Source organism: Electrona antarctica, assembly GCF_951216825.1.
Source record: "Electrona antarctica genome assembly, chromosome: 17".
In the NCBI taxonomy this organism is placed as follows: domain Eukaryota; kingdom Metazoa; phylum Chordata; class Actinopteri; order Myctophiformes; family Myctophidae; genus Electrona; species Electrona antarctica.
The window spans coordinates 30,026,021-30,041,019 of record NC_136798.1 but is presented as its reverse complement, the minus strand read 5'-3'; the positions used below and the strand labels follow the sequence as shown (position 1 = coordinate 30,041,019).

General features: G+C 42.7%; 1 protein-coding gene across 1 annotated transcript in view; it reads right to left on the bottom strand.

Moving 5' to 3' along the window:
* ppp2r5a (protein phosphatase 2, regulatory subunit B', alpha isoform) overlaps positions 1-14,999 on the bottom strand; it is a 94,229-nt gene that overhangs the window by 27,068 nt on the left and 52,162 nt on the right. The gene's annotated exons all lie outside the window — the stretch shown is intronic.

The window sequence follows — 14,999 nt, the reverse complement described above, 5'->3', positions numbered from 1 at the left end:
GACATCAGGACTAACGGGTGGAGTCTATACTATGACATCAGGACTAACGGGTGGTGTCTATACTATGACATCAGGACTAACGGGTGGTGTCTATACTATGACATCAGGACTAACGGGTGGAGTCTATACTATGACATCAGGACTAACGGGTGGAGTCTATACTATGACATCAGGACTAACGGGTGGAGTCTATACTATGAAATCAGGACTAACGGGTGGAGTCTATAGACATCAGGACTAACGGGTGGTGTCTATACTATGACATCAGGACTAACGGGTGGTGTCTATACTATGACATCAGGACTAACGGGTGGTGTCTATACTATGACATCAGGACTAACGGGTGGTGTCTATACTATGACATCAGGACTAACGGGTGGAGTCTATACTATGACATCAGGACTAACGGGTGGTGTCTATACTATGACATCAGGACTAACGGGTGGTGTCTATACTATGACATCAGGACTAACGGGTGGAGTCTATACTATGACATCAGGACTAACGGGTGGTGTCTATACTATGACATCAGGACTAACGGGTGGAGTCTATACTATGACATCAGGACTAACGGGTGGAGTCTATACTATGACATCAGGACTAACGGGTGGTGTCTATACTATGACATCAGGACTAACGGGTGGAGTCTATACTATGACATCAGGACTAACGGGTGGAGTCTATACTATGACATCAGGACTAACGGGTGGAGTCTATACTATGACATCAGGACTAACGGGTGGAGTCTATACTATGACATCAGGACTAACGGGTGGAGTCTATACTATGACATCAGGACTAACGGGTGGTGTCTATACTATGACATCAGGACTAACGGGTGGAGTCTATACTATGACATCAGGACTAACGGGTGGTGTCTATACTATGACATCAGGACTAACGGGTGGAGTCTATACTATGACATCAGGACTAACGGGTGGAGTCTATACTATGACATCAGGACTAACGGGTGGTGTCTATACTATGACATCAGGACTAACGGGTGGTGTCTATACTATGACATCAGGACTAACGGGTGGTGTCTATACTATGACATCAGGACTAACGGGTGGTGTCTATACTATGACATCAGGACTAACGGGTGGAGTCTATACTATGACATCAGGACTAACGGGTGGAGTCTATACTATGACATCAGGACTAACGGGTGGAGTCTATACTATGACATCAGGACTAACGGGTGGAGTCTATACTATGACATCAGGACTAACGGGTGGAGTCTATACTATGAAATCAGGACTAACGGGTGGAGTCTATAGACATCAGGACTAACGGGTGGTGTCTATACTATGACATCAGGACTAACGGGTGGTGTCTATACTATGACATCAGGACTAACGGGTGGTGTCTATACTATGACATCAGGACTAACGGGTGGTGTCTATACTATGACATCAGGACTAACGGGTGGAGTCTATACTATGACATCAGGACTAACGGGTGGTGTCTATACTATGACATCAGGACTAACGGGTGGTGTCTATACTATGACATCAGGACTAACGGGTGGAGTCTATACTATGACATCAGGACTAACGGGTGGTGTCTATACTATGACATCAGGACTAACGGGTGGAGTCTATACTATGACATCAGGACTAACGGGTGGAGTCTATACTATGACATCAGGACTAACGGGTGGTGTCTATACTATGACATCAGGACTAACGGGTGGAGTCTATACTATGACATCAGGACTAACGGGTGGAGTCTATACTATGACATCAGGACTAACGGGTGGAGTCTATACTATGACATCAGGACTAACGGGTGGAGTCTATACTATGACATCAGGACTAACGGGTGGAGTCTATACTATGACATCAGGACTAACGGGTGGTGTCTATACTATGACATCAGGACTAACGGGTGGAGTCTATACTATGACATCAGGACTAACGGGTGGTGTCTATACTATGACATCAGGACTAACGGGTGGAGTCTATACTATGACATCAGGACTAACGGGTGGAGTCTATACTATGACATCAGGACTAACGGGTGGTGTCTATACTATGACATCAGGACTAACGGGTGGAGTCTATACTATGACATCAGGACTAACGGGTGGAGTCTATACTATGACATCAGGACTAACGGGTGGTGTCTATACTATGACATCAGGACTAACGGGTGGAGTCTATACTATGACATCAGGACTAACGGGTGGAGTCTATACTATGACATCAGGACTAACGGGTGGTGTCTATACTATGACATCAGGACTAACGGGTGGTGTCTATACTATGACATCAGGACTAACGGGTGGAGTCTATACTATGACATCAGGACTAACGGGTGGTGTCTATACTATGACATCAGGACTAACGGGTGGTGTCTATACTATGACATCAGGACTAACGGGTGGAGTCTATACTATGACATCAGGACTAACGGGTGGAGTCTATACTATGACATCAGGACTAACGGGTGGAGTCTATACTATGAAATCAGGACTAACGGGTGGAGTCTATAGACATCAGGACTAACGGGTGGTGTCTATACTATGACATCAGGACTAACGGGTGGTGTCTATACTATGACATCAGGACTAACGGGTGGTGTCTATACTATGACATCAGGACTAACGGGTGGTGTCTATACTATGACATCAGGACTAACGGGTGGAGTCTATACTATGACATCAGGACTAACGGGTGGTGTCTATACTATGACATCAGGACTAACGGGTGGTGTCTATACTATGACATCAGGACTAACGGGTGGAGTCTATACTATGACATCAGGACTAACGGGTGGTGTCTATACTATGACATCAGGACTAACGGGTGGAGTCTATACTATGACATCAGGACTAACGGGTGGAGTCTATACTATGACATCAGGACTAACGGGTGGTGTCTATACTATGACATCAGGACTAACGGGTGGAGTCTATACTATGACATCAGGACTAACGGGTGGAGTCTATACTATGACATCAGGACTAACGGGTGGAGTCTATACTATGACATCAGGACTAACGGGTGGAGTCTATACTATGACATCAGGACTAACGGGTGGAGTCTATACTATGACATCAGGACTAACGGGTGGTGTCTATACTATGACATCAGGACTAACGGGTGGAGTCTATACTATGACATCAGGACTAACGGGTGGTGTCTATACTATGACATCAGGACTAACGGGTGGAGTCTATACTATGACATCAGGACTAACGGGTGGAGTCTATACTATGACATCAGGACTAACGGGTGGTGTCTATACTATGACATCAGGACTAACGGGTGGTGTCTATACTATGACATCAGGACTAACGGGTGGTGTCTATACTATGACATCAGGACTAACGGGTGGTGTCTATACTATGACATCAGGACTAACGGGTGGAGTCTATACTATGACATCAGGACTAACGGGTGGAGTCTATACTATGACATCAGGACTAACGGGTGGAGTCTATACTATGACATCAGGACTAACGGGTGGAGTCTATACTATGACATCAGGACTAACGGGTGGAGTCTATACTATGACATCAGGACTAACGGGTGGAGTCTATACTATGCTGTGTAGATTGGCTATTTTCGTGGCTGTTCTGGTTAACCCATTAAGACCTGAGGCCGATTCTAAAATATGTCTTCTAAATCGTCTATGTTTTCTGAAAAGCTTATGTTGCTATATTATACAGTGATGCTCAAACCTTTTCATGTCATGGAACTCTTTTCATGTCATGGAACAATATTTTGTTCCAGGGACTCCCAGAAGCAAAGATTTCATTTTTTTTTTTACATTAGATAGATTGTATATATCTGCTATTTTTGAATAGCCAAATAAATCTAAAAAATGAGGGGGCAATGGGGATTGGGGAGTGTGGGAATTGGCTTAGCAACTAAATAAAATTGGGTACAAAACTAATGAATAAAAAAAAAAGAATGAATGAACATTTTCTGAACGATATAACCCACAGCTCTAGTTACTTGAAGAGATTCTGACCATGTGACCATGTGACTGGAACTAAATCTAGGTTTCTATACTCAATAGATTCTGACCATGTGACCAGGTGACTGGAACTAAATCTAGGTTTCTATACTCAATAGAGATTCTGACCATGTGACCAGGTGACTGGAACTACATCTAGGTTTCTATACTCAATAGATTCTGACCATGTGACCAGGTGACTGGAACTAAATCTAGGTTTCTATACTCAATAGATTCTGACCATGTGACCAGGTGACTGGAACTAAATCTAGGTTTCTATACTCAATAGAGATTCTGACCATGTGACCAGGTGACTGGAACTAAATCTAGGTTTCTATACTCAAGAGATTCTGACCATGTGACCAGGTGACTGGAACTAAATCTAGGTTTCTATACTCAATAGAGATTCTGACCATGTGACCAGGTGACTGGAACTACATCTAGGTTTCTATACTCAATAGAGATTCTGACCATGTGACCAGGTGACTGGAACTACATCTAGGTTTCTATACTCAAGAGATTCTGACCATGTGACCAGGTGACTGGAACTAAATCTAGGTTTCTATACTCAAGAGATTCTGACCATGTGACCAGGTGACTGGAACTAAATCTAGGTTTCTATACTCAATAGAGATTCTGACCATGTGACCAGGTGACTGGAACTAAATCTAGGTTTCTATACTCAAGAGATTCTGACCATGTGACCAGGTGACTGGAACTAAATCTAGGTTTCTATACTCAAGAGATTCTGACCATGTGACCAGGTGACTGGAACTAAATCTAGGTTTCTATACTCAATTGTGCCAGAGAGTTTACATGGACAATTGGACAGATATATTCAACTTCAGAATATCAGAATGACTGCTGATTAAGAATAAAAATGCTCATGTAAACACCTCCATTGGAATAGACCATTCCATTCCGGTTTGAACCGAATACATTTTCATTTGTGTTTGGAGGGGTGGTATATACTGCAGTACTGTCTGAATATATTTAACATAAAAAACACTTTATTCCAAACGTGCCTGAGAGTTTGGAATACATGCATTATTTTGCACAGGGCTGCCCTTAGTATAGTAGTAGCATTCTGAATGAATCCTTTGGTCATGTAAACAAATGACAGAGGAATATGTTTATTCAGGTTCCATGTAAACAGTCGGGTATGACTCTCTATTCGGAATGAATTCATTCTGAATGAATTGTGAGGCCACAGCTCTCACGTTTGTGATTATGTCAACAGGTTCCCAAAATAGTGGAACACTGTCGCTGGCATACACAGGAACATATTAATACTATTCTCCAGTGTTGTGAAGAGCACACACCCGGCAGGGCTTGTGCACAATGTAAAAAAGTGCACACTGGATGAAGTTGTTAAGCAGAGGTAACACTTTAGAATAACTATCCGTTATAACTAGTTAAAAAAATCATTCATAAACTGTTAGTTAATGAGTTTTTAATGACTTGTTAAGCAGTTGATAATTGCGAAGGCAGTGAGCCCTAACTATGGAAGCCAGGCAGAACATGTCTGTCTGTCTGTGTGTGTGTCACGGTGTGCCACCAGAGGGCGCAGTTACTATGGAAGCCAGGCAGAACTGTCTAACGTGTGCGCAGTTAGCTGTCTAACGTGTGCGAGTGTGTCTGTGTCAGACTGCCACAAAAGCGCTTCATTGTCTAACTAACGTGTGTGTACCACACATAGCTGTTTAACGTGTGTGTGTGTGTGTGTGTGCGTGTGTGTGTGCGTGTGTGTGTGTGTGTGTCACACTGCGCTCACACAACAGCGCTTCGTGCAGAATAGCCGACAGTGAGTGAATGGATATTCAGCAAGCTGCAAAACCACACATAGCTGTCTAACGTTAACCTTAGCTCTAAACCAACCCTTGCTTGGCTGTAATCTCTGGGTCCAACATTAGCTTACATAACGTTAGCACCGTCTCTACACCAACAATAACAACCACAGCTAACTTAAAATTTACATTTGACTGATTGCTAAAACCACACATAGCTGTCTAATGTTAACCTTAGCTCTGAACCAACCCTTGCTTGGCTGGAATCTATCTATCTATATATTATATTATAATATTACTTCAAATATTATTCTAATTGTTATTATTGCAATTTACGAGCTGCGTTCGCTTCGTCTTACTTGTAGTTAAGGATTAATAACTATGTCTAATAACTACTTAATAGATTGTTCATGAAGCATTAGTTAAAGAGTTATTAATGTCTTGTTAAATATTTGTTAGGTTAGTTAAGGAGTTATATAACCATGCCTAATAGTTATCCCAAACTATTAGTGAACTTATCAACTGTATGCTAATCATTTATAACTCCATTATGAATATTTAATGATTATGAACAAGCCATTAGTAAACTTACTTACTTACACTTACTAATGGCTAGTTAAGCATTTGTTAATAGTTAATATAATTATGTTACTGTTAACAAATGTTTAACAAGACATTAATAACTCTTTATCTTAATATAATTTCTTTATAAGTAGAACACTAAATTAACTGGTGGGCCAACAATCTTTACAGTCGTTCTCAAAGTGGGGCCCAGCACAGTTAGTTAATATAATATGGCATCAAGGTCAGTTTAACTACTTTAACCTATGTTTTAAAAAATAGCCGATCTACAAGTTCACAGTGTGTCCCATCGCACAACGGCACAATATCATTTCAGACGGGGGTCAGCGGCCAAACATTCAGACATAACATTCAGTATATTCATTTGGGGGTCCACCACATGAAAAAGTGTGAGAACCGGTGGTGTAGGGAAATAGCAGTGGTGGAAAAAGTACTCAAGTAAAAGTATCAATACTGCAATGTAGACATTACAACTAAAAGTCCGGAATTCAAAACCTACTTGAGTAAAAGTACGTACTGTAAGTAAAAGTGTTGGTATCAAAATGTACTTCTCATTGTGCAGAATATCCCATTTCAAATGTATGCAAATCATTTGAAAATAGCAAATCTACAAGCTCACAATGCGTTGCATCACGGTGCATTGTGAACTTATAATAGATGTGCTATTCTAGAAATGTATACTGTAGGGCTGAAGTGGAGTAGAGTAAAAGTACAATATTTGGATCTGAGATGTAGTGGAGTAGAAGTAAAAGTATTGGAAATTAGAAATACAACCTGGTGACTAAGAATGTTCGAGCAGAGCTAGACATGGACGGACAACAACAGTAACCAAAAGGACGCCATTATGGATTCTGCACGAGCCACAAGTCCCCATTAAAATTCTGTGCTCAACACGATGATTGTAGACGGGTCATATCCTCCACTACTGCAGCCCGGTAGTATTTTTAGCAAGGAAGAATTGGAGAGAGTCACGCACAGCAGGAAAAGTCTGCCTTTACTGTCTGTGTCTGTGTGTCTGTCCCTCTCTGTGTGTGTGCGTGTGTGCGTGTGCGTGTGCGTGTGCGTGTGTGTGTGTGTGTGTGTGTGTGTGTTAATTATCACTAGACCAACTGGACCAACTGTCCAGACAAATAGTAAAATGTGTTATATATATATTCAGTTGGAACTGGATGAATAAAATCAAACAGCCAAAACATGTCCGGGGTTCTGGACAAGATCGATGCTGATTGGCTGCCAGCATGCGATGCATGGAGTCTCGGGGAAGGTTGCTTCAGATGGATTTTTCCAGCCGGAAATTCTGATGTCTTCCCAAGTATATAATATATAATACAAACGTGTGTGTGTGCGTGCATGTGCGTGCATGTATTTGACTGACAAAGATAACGTAACAATTGACAGCTGGGAGTTCCAAAACGAACAAGGACAGACCATTTTAAGCTGACAGTAAGGCCCAACTTTTGACAAGCTTTCAGCAAAACTTTGGTAGAGAGACGGACCATTAATTTTCCAGCCGGTGAGAAGCCATTGGTAGCTTTGTATACTGTAGGACTGCCAATGACGTCACGTCTGCTCACCTTCGCGCTTCATCATCAGATCACTGGCCTCAACAGAGGATATGATGTTATTACCCAAAGAAACAACGGTTTAACCCATAGAGACCTGAGACCAGGTCTCAGGTCTATCAGTGGTTCTCAAACAATTTCATGTCAAGGATTATCTGTATTTGGCCATTTTAGTTTTTTAATTCAAAATTTGAATAATGAATCTGTAGTACTGAAATATAATACAAATAAAAACAACTGAGGCCGTGCTGCTACTACTGTGTGATCTTTCTTGGCACTGGTGGTGTGCTGCAATCGTAGCTGGAGGCAGACAGTGACAGCATGGCACAGAACGGCTCTTCCCTCTGGTGTATTAAAATCTACATTCATTATGATCTGCACTTTGAACAGCACACCTTTCATCCTCGCACATCAATAAACACAACGGCATCACTCAGTGAGGGAGGGACTCTGTCAAAGATGTCCTTGTCTCGTCCTTGCCAGTCCAGACAAAAAGGACTCCAGGGGGCTGGAGTCTTTTTTATTTGTTATTATCTATTATCATGCAGGCATGATAATAGATCAATAGGAATGAAGAATTAGCCGGCACACAAGGAATGTCCTTTTCACATGATGTATTTACTGTACCTCTGATAGACAGACAACGGTCTGTCTAGAGGTAAATCAATCATGTGAAAAGGACATTCATTGTGTGCGGGCTACTTCTTCATTCCGATTGCATTATTGAGCCTAATAAAGGCCCAAACCACACCAGCTGCAACTCCTTGCAACAAAACCAACCACACCAATGCAACTCCTTGCAACAAAACAAACCACACCAATGCCACTCCATGCAACAAAACAAACCACACCAATGCAACTCCTTGCAACAAAACAAACCACACCAATGCAACTCCTTGCAACAAAACAAACCACACCAATGCAACTCCTTGCAACAAAACAAACCACACCAATGCAACTCCTTGCAACAAAACAAACTACACCAGCTGCAACTCCTTGCAACAAAACAAACCACACCAATGCAACTCCTTGCAACAAAACAAACCACACCAATGCAACTCCTTGCAACAAAACAAACCACACCAATGCAACTCCTTGCAACAAAACAAACTACACCAATGCAACTCCTTGCAACAAAACAAACCACACCAATGCAACTCCTTGCAACAAACAAACCACACCAATGCAACTCCTTGCAACTGCCATTGGGAATAATAGTTGCAAAGTAGTTGCATGTTGCAAGGAGTTGCATGGCGACCCTCTGGTGTGGTTAGGGCTTTACACCTATAAAACTATCTAATCTGTCGCACTGCAGGTTATTTCTGCTTTTGCAGAAATAAGTTATTTTCTCTTAATGATAAAAGGACCATTTTTTTGTTTCTTCTAATATGTTAGATATAAGTCACTGAGGAGCATCGGCATCAACGTAAAGCGGCATGTGCAATTAATCACGCGTCGCTGTTATGTCACCGCCTTGGCAGAAGTGTTAGCATAGCCGACATGTCACGGCCACAGGCAGAAGTGTTAGCATAGCCGACATGTCACGGGCACAGGCAGAAGTGGTAGCATAGCCGACATGTCACGGGCACAGGCAGAAGTGTTAGCGGACATGTCACAGGTACAGAATTTAGTTTGGGAGCTCAAGACCGGTTAAGCCTAGAGACGGGCAGAGTTGTACATTTACAACCAACCAACCTCGGCTACGTTGCTGAATGTGAAAAACAAAGGCAGAAAGAGCGTGTCCAATCAGGACGGGGGAGGAAAAAGTCAGAGCGGACAGCGTGGAAAATGGAGAGAGTGCAGGCGAAGAGGAAACTGTCACCTTGATGCTGACTCAGAGTGAGTCTCTCTCTGGTGTCACACACGTGGATAGACGGCCCACCCACCCACGCCCCTGCACACTGACTGAGCAACAGAAGGAGCTAGAATGCAGTCAGGGGGATCGACGCCGCTCCCAGTCTGTCTACCGTCAGCCTTTTCACGTTTAACCGCCGTGACAGCGAAGCAGAGGCTCTAAAAAAAAAGCGGTTGCCGGGTGCGCCTTGCAAAACCACACATCATCACTGCAATCTACAGTATTACACAACTTTACAAAAAGTTATGATTTTCTTTTTACTATATCTGTACTTTGTGCAAACTAATTTCCCAATGCAAGCCAATTATAGCCTCTTGAAATACAGTAGGTGAGAATTGAATTTATTCATAAAGGGGGGGAAAAAACGCACACTTTTGAAAATAGAACAAATTTGTTGCAAATCAAGAGTGCAAGACTGCTTGTCAAGAATCAAGCGTAACTCCAATCCCAAAGATCTGAGAGGAAAACTCATGATTTTCAACATAATTATCGTTGCTGCATCGATTGGCAATATCGATGGGGAATCCAATCCTTGTATAAGTCTTTGGGATCCTCCATATTTTAACTTTTTAGTATTTCTTCGTAAATTAACATCCTACTACGTGATTGATCATACTGTAGATACAAAAGCATCAAAGGTAGCAGATCCACAAGCTCTGAACGCGCCAATGCGGCACAAAGCAACACGTTTTGAGCTCGTTGATCTGCTACTTTTGAATTTGAGTCCTGAAAAGTAACGGTTTGGATATAATGAGGTTTCCACCCAACATAGACATCATGAAAATGTATTGCGATGACTCAAGTGATTTCAATCAGGCAATTATGGGTGCAATCAATCTGTGAATGTGAAAACTACAACCCTTTTCTCCCTGATTTTAGCCGCTGCTAGTACCCTCACTGTCTCGTGACATTGTCCTTGTCCCATTGTGTTTATGGTAAAACAGCCATCTTGACTTCAGAAAATATATGAATGGAAGGTGATGACAGCCGTACACAGGCTGACGACAGCCACAGACCGCATGGATGTACCAGGCCGCTGCGTGCATGTGTAACAGAGAGTAAACTAACTCTGCATGGATGTACCAGGCCGCTGCGTGCATGTGTAACAGAGAGTAAACTAACTCTGCATGGATGTACCAGGCCGCTGTGTGCATGTGTAACAGAGAGTAAACTAACTCTGCATGGATGTACCAGGCCGCTGCGTGCATGTGTAACAGAGAGTAAACTAACTCTGCATGGATGTACCAGGCCGCTGTGTGCATGTGTAACAGAGAGTAAACTAACTCTGCATGGATGTACCAGGCCGCTGCGTGCATGTGTAACAGAGAGTAAACTAACTCTGCATGGATGTACCAGGCCGCTGTGTGCATGTGTAACAGAGAGTAAACTAACTCTGCATGGATGTACCAGGCCGCTGTGTGCATGTGTAACAGAGAGTAAACTAACTCTGCATGGATGTACCAGGCCGCTGCGTGCATGTGTAACAGAGAGTAAACTAACTCTGCATGGATGTACCAGGCCGCTGCGTGCATGTGTAACAGAGAGTAAACTAACTCTGCATGGATGTACCAGGCCGCTGCGTGCATGTGTAACAGAGAGTAAACTAACTCTGCCAGCTCACCGGCTAAATATATCCTATGGCCAAGGGGGGGGGGGGGGGGGTGGATTTCCCCGAAGAACCAGGTTCAAAATCCTGGGGTGTTACACCTGCAGGAATGCATAAATGGAATGTCATGTATGCTGAGAATGAGAGAGAACCGAATGGGAGTTTAACTGAAGAAGCTACAGCCGTGTGTGTGGAGGTGCTTTCGGCAGAGACTCAAAACGGTAGGGCAGCGTCCCTCCAGGAACTGAAGGAGAAGCGTTACGTGTGGTCAAAGTTGATCGTATCTCATCACCGAGGACAGGCACCAGCCACAAGCTGTTCACACCCCTACTATCATACAAAGTACTCACATAAAAGTATCAATACTGTAGTGTAGAAATACTCTGTTACAAGTAAAGTCCAGAATTCTAAATTTACTTGTGTAAAAGTACTAAAGTATAAAAGACTACAAAAAGCAGATCTACAAGCTCACAATGCGTAGCAAAGTAGCTATTTTAAAATGTCCGAAATGTACTTGTAATAACCAATAAACCAATTCAATGATTTTTTTTCCAGTAATTTCATGAGGATAATAAAAGAAAAATCAAAGCAATTCCATCCATTAGAAAACAAATGTTTAAGAAGTAGTGAAAATAGCCAACCCGCAAGCTAACAACGCAATGCGAAGTGACACATTGTGAGCCTGTAGATCTGCTAAAAAGTACATAGATATCTAGATTTTTGTTGTTCTTTGATATCGTTATTTTATCTGACTAGCCACGAATAAAAGATGAATTACAGCCTCAAATTGTATCAGCTCTTTAATTTATTTTTAATTTTTTGTTCCACAATTTCTGCTATGTTCCATAAATGGAAGAGTCATTCGTCTCATTGTTGCCGGTAAGCAGTTCCCTGTGCGTTTCATTAAGACAGTTTGGTTCAACAATACTCTCATTTGTGACACAGCAACAACAACGTAGGCTGGCCATGTACAGTACAGATAGTGATGGGAAAAGTACTGCAATGTTTTACTTGTCTTAACCCATTAAGACCTGAGACCAGATTCTACAAGAATTTTTCATGAATCTACTGTATGTAAACCTACTGTATGTTTCTATGTCAGTGGTTCCCAAACTTGTTCATGTCAAGCCTGGACCCCAAATGTTATACTGTATGTATTTGGCCGCCGGACCCCAAACTGAAAAATATGTTGTTCCAGGTATAACCCCCGAGGAGCAAAGCTTTGAGTTAAAAACGTTCACTGTGAAAGCATATATTCAAAGATTTGCACACAATTTCAAGTTTTTTCAAAAATAGCAGATCTACAAGCTCGTAGCGCGGCACTCAAGCTTGTAGATCTGCTATTTTTTAGTATATCTACGAGTAAAAGTATCAATACTGCAATAGAAATACTTTGCTACAAGTACAAGTCCGGGAATTCAAAATGTACTTGAGTAAAGGTACAAATGTATTATCTCTAAAATGTACTCATTATGCATTATGCCCCGTTTCACAAGTTTCCAAAACAAGGACAGCACCAAAGAAGTCCTTGCGGTCTTATTTCCATTCGGGTCCTATGTATTCAATTCATAAACGTGACACATGACAAAACCACAAAATATAAAACACTATATATATTATGTACACTATGTACAGTTTGGAAGAAAAATAAATGGTACCGGTAATTCTATTGATCCAAACAGAGGAACCCAAATAAACATGCCATAAAAAAAATGCACGTGGTCGACCAGTCTGCCCAGACGGGTGAGATGTTCGAGTGGGCCCTGATCCAGACAGAAGGTTGAGAAAGAACCAGTAGGCTTGTTGTTGTGGTGCTTTGTCGCTGCTGCTGCTGTGTTGAACACAGCACAAGCCAGCCTCCCCACCGGTCCACAGTAAATTGCTTCCCAGCATCCCGTTGGCAGAGGTCGAAGACAGATGAATAAAACAGCGGTTTGTTCTCGGTGGCATATTGCTTCGCTTTCCCCCGGTGTGAAGCACCTCATTGGGACAAGGGTGGTGAGGCCTGTGCTATACTCTTATGTCGCCGTCACGGGTAGCCAAGCTGGGCATTATGCCCGTCACGATGCCCATCGTTGCCAACAGAGAGCCACTGTGAGTCTTAACCCATTGACGCCTGGTGCAACCTATACGTTGTTCTACCTTTGATGCCGGCGTGCTCTCTGTGTCTTATCAGCTATTGCTATACATGTAGGAACATAACCATTTAAAAATAATAATAATCAGAATTTGAAGGTTTTCAGAAACCTTAGGTCAGGCCCTCGAAGGCGTTCCCAGATTCGGCCTCAGGCATCAATGGAGGCTCACGCTCGACACACATGCAATTTATCTAGTCTGACAAACTACTTGACCTGGTCACGACCTTAATGCAGAGGGGACTCACTGTCCCAGAGATTTCTACATTATGTGCGTGGTTTTGAGGTTATTATTCTGTGAGGTTATAGGGTTACATTTAGGTTTAGGGTTAGCCATAGTTTGTGAGGTTAAGGACAGGTTAGCGAGGGCATATAACCATGCCCAAAAGCTCTGGGAAAGTGGTAGTCCTTAACTGTCTATACTGGGGCAGGACCTCTGTAAAGTGGTAGTTTTTAACTGTCTATACTGGGGCAGGACCTCTGTCATATGCATTTCTAACTGTCTATACTGGGGCAGGACCTCTGTAAAGTGGTAGTCCTTAATCGTTTACCCGCCAGGAACATAGGAATATTAACACGTAGAATCTTGTAGCCTGCCACAAACGGAAAAGCCGTTTTAACAGCGATGTATTCATTAATGCATGTTTTAATACGATCGTATCGAAATCTACCGTCCGTTAGCTTTGTTATGCTTCTGACACAATGGGCGCGGCCATTTTGAAAATGCGCGCGCATCCACTAACATTGCCGGCTCTGTTTTCAGACGGCTTTATCTCACAGAAGCGACATTGCAGAGGACGCTTTGTCCCAGACAAGCGTTTTCAACGGCCTGTAGCAGGCGCTGTGATACTCGCGGTCCACTTTTTCCACCACCGACCGAGAGAACGAGCACCAGCTTCGTCAACACACACGGAATGGTTTCATAGTAAAATGCGATACGGATATTTGGCTCTTCAAAGTGCCAAATAAGTGTCACGCGTGATTAAACCATGGCAATACGCAATCGAGGGATTAATTAATGGCGGCAGGCTAAGAGTTAACTGTCTATACTGGGGCAGGAACTCTGTGGTAGTCCTTAACTGTCTATACTGGGGCAGGACCTCTGTAAAGTGGTAGTCCTTAACTGTCTATACTGGGGCAGGACCTCTGTCGTATGCATTTCCCAGATTTGTAAAGCCTCAGTGGAAGAGATTTGGGGCCCGATCTTGCATGCCACCTGATGCAGATGCAAAGCTACAGTCTACCATTCATTGTCAATGGAATCCAGCGACAAAGATGCATCCAACATTTGTAGCTGCTGCAAGCTACAAATACAGTGTAGCTTTGCATCTTTGACATCTGCCCGTGTGAATTCGGCATTACCCTTATCCCTAAACGTATTAGCCATTTTCTACTATTTTTGAAAACATTTTAAAATAGTTCAACTAGCTGATCTACATCGACACGTTGTGAGCTTGTAGATTGGCAACCAGATCTTGCCCAGCTTGCTTAAAGCCTGACATTAGT